Source organism: Astyanax mexicanus, chromosome 6, assembly GCF_023375975.1.
Source record: "Astyanax mexicanus isolate ESR-SI-001 chromosome 6, AstMex3_surface, whole genome shotgun sequence".
NCBI classification, from domain to species: domain Eukaryota; kingdom Metazoa; phylum Chordata; class Actinopteri; order Characiformes; family Acestrorhamphidae; genus Astyanax; species Astyanax mexicanus.
In genome coordinates this window covers 14928200-14937500 of record NC_064413.1, presented here as the reverse complement: position 1 = coordinate 14937500, position 9301 = coordinate 14928200, and the positions used below count along the sequence as shown (strand labels likewise).

Below are 9301 nucleotides of genomic sequence, written 5' to 3'. Positions count from 1 at the left end.
CACACATTCTGGTCGGTTAAAGGCCACAGAGCTCTGCAGGATAAGATTCAGGCTATAGAGGAAGCATGTTAATGTAGCTCTGATGAGTCCCGTCCCAAAACGGCACATGGTCTCTGCAGACTGTGCAAAAAAGGCCAAGAAGTTCATAAGTTATATGGGTTATATGGGTCAGGATGTGTGGGTGTGCACGTGTGGAGCATGTGCCTGGAGAGTACGTACGAGTGTGTCAGCGTATGAGGGTGCATGTGAGTGTTAGTTTGTGTTTGTGACACACTAGTAGTCATATTGAGGTCAGAGTATTCCCTCTCGATCTGCCGGAGGATCCTCTCTCTATCTCTCTGATGCTATCTCTGCGATTTACACTGCACTAAATATTCCATCACAGTCTCTTTTGTTTTTATCGAAGGAGGAGCTTCTCGCAGTCTTATCCTCAAGTAGTAGCTGCTGGTTTATGAACTCATATTTAATGTAATCATGCATCGGCAGGTTTATTACAGATTATGAACAGGAGAGTGTTTGTTACAGAATATTTAAATTAAGGCACAGTAATATTCTAAACCTGCAGTACTGATAATAAATTCGCTTTGAAAATGCTTAAAATTTCCTTTTAGTCAAGCAAGCTGTATTTTCAGGAGAGATGTTTTAGATACGCAGAGTTGCTCTACTTTCACAATCTCTCGCTACACTGTCACACTCTCATCACATATGCTTTCTTTGATGTTCTTACAGCTGTTTTAGTCTGTCACTGCTCTGAGCACCTTCACAGCTCTCAGTAAAGGTGGCAGCACGATTGTTTGAAACTCAGTGTGTTTATCTAGTGCCAGGCCCCACAAACAGCTCTGAAAAAAAAAGAGTTTCTTTGATTTTACCAAACTGAAAACTTCTGAAATATAATCAAGAGGAAGATGGATGATCACAAGCCATGAAACTGCTAGAATTTTTGCACCAGGAGTGGCATAAAGTTATCAAAAAGCAGTGTGTAAGACTGGTGGAGGAGAGCATGCCAAGATGCATGACAACTGTAAAAAAAAAAAACAGGGTTATTCCACCAAATATTGATTTCTGAACTCTTAAAACTTTATTCCTTGCATTATTTGAGGTCTAAAAGCTCTGCATCTTTTTCAGCTGTTATTTCAGCTATTTCTCATTTTCTGCAAATAAATGCTCTAAATGACAATTTGGAATTTGGTAGAAATGTTGTCTGTATATAATAAAACCACAATGCTCATTTTACTCAAACATATACTTATAAACAGCAAAATTAGAGAAATTGATTCAGAAACTGAAGTGGTCTCTTCATTTTGTCCAAAGCTGTAGATGTAGTGACTGCCTTGTGAGAAACTCACAGATTTACTTACACAAAATTACTCATCTAGTGCACCAATGGTTTTATTTAATGGTTCTAACAGCTGAGCATATAAATAATCAAAGAGAAACCAAACTCACAAAGGTGATTAGTCCATTTTATTAGACATTAAGGTTTACTAATAGGAAAATACATGCAAAGCAATGCAAACCGCCTGAGCTGTTCTTGATTTTTTTTTTATTTTACCAGTGAAAAAGAACAGCCAGGAGCCACTGGTAACTCCAAGGAGATTAATAATTATAATAATAATAATATTTTATTTATATAGCGCCTTTCCTAAAAACTCAAAGCGCTTAACAACACAGCCATAGACAAAAGGTATAGTGCATAAAAAAACAAACATGCATACAAGCACTTATTAAGTATTTAAAAACAAACAAACAAAAAAAATTATAATAAAATAAAATAAAAAATAAAATAAAGTATACAAGTAAAGCTATATTAACAGCAGTAAGCTTCCCTAAAAATATGAGGTTTGAGTAAGGATTTAAAAGAGTTTAGGCTGTCTGCAGCACGAATATTTCTGGGGAGCTGATTCTATACTATAATTTATAGGTATATGTTTGAGTAAAATTGTTTTATTCTATTGTAGTTTTATTCTATGAACCACAGACAACATTTCTCCCAAATTCCAAATAAAAATAATGTAATTTAGAGCATTTATTTGCCGAAAACGAGAAATGGTCAAATTAACGAAAAAGATGCAGAGCTTTCAGACCTCAAATAATGTAAAGAAAACAAGTTCATATTCATTTAGAAACAACTATACTTAAGTTTTATCTAAGGAATAGTTTTGTCTACAGCATCAATAATTGGTAGAATAACCCAGACTTTTAATCCCAGCTTTCAAGTGTCTCTGCATGCTCTCCACCAGTCTTTCACACTGCTTTTGGGTGACCTTATGTTATTCCTGGCTCAGCTGTGTGGACTTGAGCATTGTTTTGCTGGAAGAAACAGTTCTCAGAGAATATTGTCAGAGCAGAAGGAAGCAAGTGTTGGTCCAGGATAATCTTGTATGCGGCTCGATTCATACGTCATTCGCAAAGACCAAACTGTCTAATTCCAGCCTTGCCGAAACATCCCCAGATCATCACTGATTTTCCACCAAATTTCACAGTGGGTGCAAGACACTTCTGCAGGTCTCCATCTAAACATTTGATGGCCAGGTGTTGAGCAAAGCTAAAAATTGGACTTATCTGAGAAAATGATCTCACTCCAGTCCTATATAGTCCAATTCTTATGATCTTTTGCAAACTTCAGCCTGGCTCTTCTTTGCTTGTCATTGATAAAGGTCCAGACGTGAACCCCATTGAAAAACCTCTGAATATAACCATGAAAGATGTAATTTGAATGGTCACAAGCCATCAAACAAAGCAGAACTGCTTGTATTTTTGTGCCTGAAGTGGAATAAGGTCATCCAAAAGCAGTGTGAAAGACTTGTGGAGAGCATGCCAAGATGCATGAAAGCTGTGATTAAAAATCAGGGTATCGCCACCAAATATTGATTTCTGAACCCTTGAAACATTAGCTTTGTTGTTTCTAAATGAATATAAAACTTTTACGTTAATGATATAAAGGGGTTGGACAATGAAACTGAAACATTTTAGTGTGGGAGGTTTCATGGCTAAATTGGACCAGCCTGGTGGCCAATCCTTATTAATTTCACATTGCACCAGTAAGAGCAGAGTGTGAAGGTTCAATTAGCAGGGTAAGAGCACAGTTTTATTTAAAATATCGCAATGCACACAACATTATGGGTGATGTACCAGAGTTCAAAAGAGGACAAATTGTTGGTGCACGTCTTGCTGGCGCATCTGTGACCAAGACAGCAAATCTTTGTGATGTATCAAGAGCCACGGTATGCAGGGTAATGTCAGCATACCAACAAGAAGGACAAACTACATCCAACAGGATTAACTGTGGACGCAAGAGGAAGCTGTTTGAAAGAGATGTTCGGGTGCTAATCTGGATTATATCCAAAAAACACAAAACCACAATTCAATGTGCACCTCAACTCTCCTGTTTCCACCAGAACTGTCCGTCGGGATAATAAATTATTGTGGTCTAAAACCAGGTGTTTCAGATTCATTGTCCACTCCCTGTAGCTAGTTTACGATTAACTGAGATAGAAGCACAAAAAGCATTATTTGAAAGCACTTACATCCCCTTTATCTGCTAACTTGCCATGCACAATAGGTACAGATCCCTCTGTCAGACAAAGTCTGCTGGCTAATCTTGTTATGTGCTGTCTGAGGTTTTTCCTGCCCACTTCACTTCAAAGTTACATAGAGCAGTTCCTGGTGTGCCAAATAAGGCTAGAATAAGAATGATAGAGACATGCTATTCTTCCTAGTACAAATCTGTGAAGCATCACAGTGATTTCAAAGCTGCTATTTTAAAGTAAAAATGCCCCTGAACAGCATAGTGGAGTTAGCAGCATGCCGAGTCAGGAGTGACAAAAACAGAAAAGGTGCTATTCTCACTTTTAAACGTCACTGGAGCATCAACATGACATGGGTATATAAACAACGCACTGTTGTGCCATCCTTCCTCCACGAGAAGCCGAGCTCCTCCTTTACTCGAACACGGGCAGCTGCCAAAGCTTCCAGACAAGCAGAGGAGCCAGTGTAAGAGCAGTGCTGAGAAGAAAGCAGATGCCCAGCGAAGCAGCCAGCTCGACTGGAACGGCATCCCATCACGCTTGCGGCCAGACAGCTCTGTCAGCACACACAGACGTCTTTAACCCCACGCCTGCTCTGTCTGCTGCCGCCGCTGTCAGCAGCCTCCACTCGGCCGGAGAGGCTCGGGCCCGGCGGAGCTGCCTTCTGTGGCTGTGCTGCGTTCACACAGACTAGAGATGACGCCTCACATAAAAAACCCTGGACCTCATTCCCAAGAACCCCCTGCTGCTTTGCAAGAACAGATCTGTGGGTGATGCCATCTCTCTGTCTCTCTGTCTCTTTCACTCTTATTCATGCTTTATTCCACACTTGAACATATGGACCAGCAGAACACAGTATGTCTGGGTGAGCTCGCTTGAGTACAGTCATCTCTCCAACGTGTCCTGGGATGGAGCCAGACGCTAGATGCTAGACGCTAGGCGCTTACTAGCCCCTGGCAAAAGAATACTGAGTGTTTTGGCTGCTGTAACTCTAAATATGTCTTTAATGTTGTAGGACAGGGGTGGTCCTCAAGGGCCAGAAGTGTGACTTTCTTGCACCAACTCATTTTATTCGAGCTATCACTAAATGAACAGGTTAAGTACGTGTTTTCAACCAATAATATTAATATAAAACCCATGGGCTTTTAAAATTTCAAAAAACAGCTCTGAAAAAAATTAAAACACCACTTCAGTTTCTGAATCAGTTTCTCTGATTTTGCTTTTTATAGGTTTATGTTTGATTAAAATAAACATTGTTGTTTTAACAAATATTGTTATTTAGGGCATTTATTTGTAGAAAATGAGAATTAGCTAAAATAACAAAAAAAAATATATATAAAAAAATATATCAAATATATATATATATATATATATATATATATATATTTATAAATATTCATATTCATAAAGTTTTAAGAGTTCAGAAATCAATATTTGGTGGAATAACCCTGTTTTTTAATCACAGGCTTCATGCATCTTGGCATGTTCTCCTCCACCAGTCTTACACACTGCTTTTGAATAATTTATGCCACTCCTGGTGCAAAACTTCAAGCCGTTCAGCTTGGTTTGGTGGCTTGTGATCATCCATCTTCCTCTTGATTATATTCAAGAGGTTTTCAGTTTGATTCCACAGCTGTATTGTAACAAGCAGAAAAAGGCAGCAAATCATCAGTCCATACAAAACTATATGCCTAAAATGTTCTTATTTTGCTTTACATTTTGAGTAGATGTGTAATGCCATCTAAATTATTTCCTAATATAACCCAAAAACTGGCAGCTAAACCTTCTCAGAGCAGGCTCAGAGCAGACTGTACTTCCTCAGAAGGCTCAGAGCTTTCAACATCTGCCAGAAACTCCTGCTGATGTTCTACCAGTCTGTGGTAGCCAGCGTCCTCTTTTACACTGTTGTGTGTTGGGGAGGCAGCATCAGCAAGAGGGATGCTGGACGACTGGACAGGCTGGTGAGGAAAGCTGGTTCTGTGCTGGGATTAGAGCTGGAGTCCTTAACACCACTGGCAGAGAGGAGAGCCCTCAGCAAGCTGCTGAACATCATGGACAATGTTCACCACCCTCTGCACAGCACCATCACCAGGCAGAGGAGCTCATTCAGCGGCAGACTGCTGTCCCAGTCCTGCTCCACAGACAGACTCCGAAAGTCTTTTGTTCCTCAGGCCATAAGACTGTTCAACTCCTCTCAGCACAGCAAACTAAAGACTCTGTGAAACTTTTTCATTCCGGCCACTCTGGCCACACCATGGGCACACCCCCAGCTTTGGACACACTCTCAGACTTGCTGATGCCTAGAACACTTTTTATAGTTCTACCATATTTTGCACTAGTAGCTCATTCACTAGTTAATTCATCTACTGTTTACGTATCTTTTGCACTGTTTACGTATCTTTTGCACTGCTTAATTTAAATTATTATATAACTGTGTATTTGCACTTTCTGTTTGGCTGACATCAGTTATCCTCACATTATGCACATCAACTGGTGTTCACTGTCTATTGTGTTCAACTGCACTACCTCCATTCTCCATCTCCATTACACACACACACACGAAGACTGTACATTTACACTGTATATTCTATTTCTTATTTGATTGTATTTATATGTATCTTTATATTTTATATTTTATCTTTTTTAACTTTGTGTATTGTGTAACCTGCTGCTGGATGCCAAGAATTTCCCCCCGGGGATCAATAAAGTATCTATCTATCTATCTATCTATCTATCTATCTATCTATCTATCTATCTATCTATCTATCTATCTATCTATCTACCTATCTATCTATCTATCTATCTATCTATCTATCTATCTATCTATCTATCTATCTATCTATCTATCTATCTATCTATCTATCTATCTATCTATCTATCTACCTATCTATCTATCTATCTATCTATCTATCTATCTATCTATCTATCTATCTATCTATCTATCTATCTATCTATCTATCTATCTATCTATCTTCTCATTACTCTTCAGCAGAAAATTGGAGAAACATTTTTGGGCAATTTTTAAAGAGAGGTTGTTTGAAATGTATTTTTTCCCTGAAGACATTTTCCCAAATGTCTGACTGTAAGATGTACTGCATTCCTCTAGGCAATTCTTTCTATTTGACCACCCAGGTATAAGTTACTCCATGTACACGCTCTACCTAGAAAACAGTCTGTATAGGTAGGCCAAATGTTGTGCACGGGTTTCATATTGGCCCAATATATGGATGTCAGTATCATCAGATAGTCATACTCTTCACACTACACACTGTGTTGTCTTATACTCAGGAATATTTTTGTGGTCAAGGAACACCACATGACTGATAATTGACTGACACCTTTGACAAGATTCTTTTTTTTTTCCCAAAATGAATGTCCACCTCTAACTTATCATCATTGCACAGTATTGACAACCAGGGCTTCCTTCACTTGGATATTCAGCTATATTTTATATAATTGTTGACTGCCTCACCACTGTGTTGTAAGCCATAAGACTAATTTTACCCATGTCATGGAAAATAGTCTAGTAAAAAGATACATTTAATTCTCTATTAATTAACAAAACCACAAGCCTTTCAATAGTCTTTTTTTTTGGGGGGGGGGGGGGGGGGGGGGGTATTGTTGTACTTACTGGCTAAATTACACACTGATGGTGAGTTACTAGTGAGGGAACACACACATAAATGATGCCAAAAACCAACAGTTATACTTTTACCTTTACTTTGCTATTTTAAGACATTACAACTAAATTGATCAAATAAAACTGATTTAGGTTCACTTAAATAGTAGACATTAAGTAAAGATTTCTTGAAAAAAAAAAACTTAGGAAATCGTATTTCCTAATTATATTACTGGATGCATTTCAGTGTTTGAGTTATTTGTAGGAAATATCAGCATTAGATTGTTAAACTTAAATTATATTAGTGGTGTCAATCACTTAAAAATTATTCATTTATTTAATGCTGGAATTTCACCGTAGTATTGTGAGGAGACAGTAATAATAGTGTAGTGTGGTTTAGGTCTGGCAGACTAAATCCTTTTTTACTGTATTATAATATCTCAGAGTGGAGAGAGAGAGAGAAAGAGAGGGAGAGAGAGAGAGAGAGTGAGTCAGTTAGAATGAGTGGTTGAGAGACAGCACAAATGAGAGTGAGCGAGAGAGAGAGAGTGAGAGAGAGAGACAGTACAAGTACCTAACACACCATTCACACTGAAAAGCGTCAGGCGACCATTCATTTTCTACGGCAGAGCGCGATTTCAGCGGACAATTTGAATGATCTGCGTTTCTGATTGTGCTCTTTGCATGTGTTTCCATACTCAGCCCAGGTGCTCAGAGCTAAACTTCTCAGGGCAGACTAAGTCAGTAGCGAGTTGCTAATAGCAACAGTGCTACAGCTACACTTTCTGGGTGCAGCACTCCTGTGAACATTAGTTTCGCATTACGTTCATTGGTTCCACAAGTCTCCTACACAGCACATTCTGTTTTTTGGAATAAACTCCCTGGGAGTTAATATCAACTCATTTTTAGTGTATATGCGTGACCATCAAATACACTCTATGACAGAGATAAAGTAACTCTTTTCTGGGAGTTGGCCTTTTAACTCTGTTCATGAGTTAAATCTGAACTGTTGTGGGAGTTAAAATATTTATCCCATCTAGAGTAAAATACAGCTCTCAGCTGCTAGAGTTAATTTTACCATAAACTCCTTCACAGTGTTAGCAATTAAGGCAAAAAATTGTGTTATTAAACTAATATTTTTGAAGCCTGGATCATTTAGGAGTAAAAATGACAACAAAAAGCATCATTACTAATTACAATAATTTCATACTCAACAAGTGTATGCCAGTGTAATTTTCTATTGCATGGCAACTTTAATCAGGCATTGCAGTTCTTAGTGCATTGCTAGCACTTTGTCACACTTTACAGTACAGAAGAAGGTAACTTGCTCTTATAGCCTACAACACATCAGCTAGGCAATCAACCATCATATAAAATCTAATGAAACACCACATGGAGAGTAGGCCTGGTGGACAAGACTTGCTTGCTCAATCACACTCCTCAACACCTTGGAATAAACTCTGAAATACTACACCACCAAAGAGTTCCCCTCAACTCAACTTGTAGTTTAATTGGATAATAAACTCACTCAATTGAACACTTTCACACATTTTTGTTTAACTCCAGATTTTCGAACAGAAATATGCTGTGTACTGACTTCCTGTACCGTATTGTGTGTGCGTTTGTGCAAACTGAATCATGACCCCCATACCAACACACCCCTAACATGCACTGATTGTACAAGTTTTAGAAAACAAATTTACCATTAGACTAATAGTGTGCATTATTATTTAATATCTATATTATTGTTTGATATATAACTGTTGTTTAACTGATGTTTAAATTAACATTTACGACTCTGTCTGATGCTAGGTGGTGTACTTGGTGAGAAACTTTTTTTTTTTTTTTAGTCAATGTTAAGAACAATTTAACAAGGACTAAACCTGCTGGATATTTGTAAGGGGTTTGTGATCGCTTGGCTCACTGGTCGCAATGATTCTGCCAGCAGTTCACACATGAAACCAAAAAAACAAGGCACTTAAAAACTATGATGCAAATATTTGATGTTATAGTATTGTCTTCCAGAAAACTATTCATTAAAATGAATGGTTTTATCAATGACAAGACTAAATATAATATAATTTATCACAGTTATTTCTGAAGAAAAAAAATACAGTTATAGTAACAGGCCCACTGTATATTGTATGTTGACACA

General features: G+C 38.0%; 1 protein-coding gene across 2 annotated transcripts in view; it reads right to left on the bottom strand.

Moving 5' to 3' along the window:
- The window catches only part of rhbdl1 (rhomboid, veinlet-like 1 (Drosophila)), an 87135-nt gene that overhangs the window by 26517 nt on the left and 51317 nt on the right, over positions 1–9301 (bottom strand). The window lies entirely within an intron of this gene.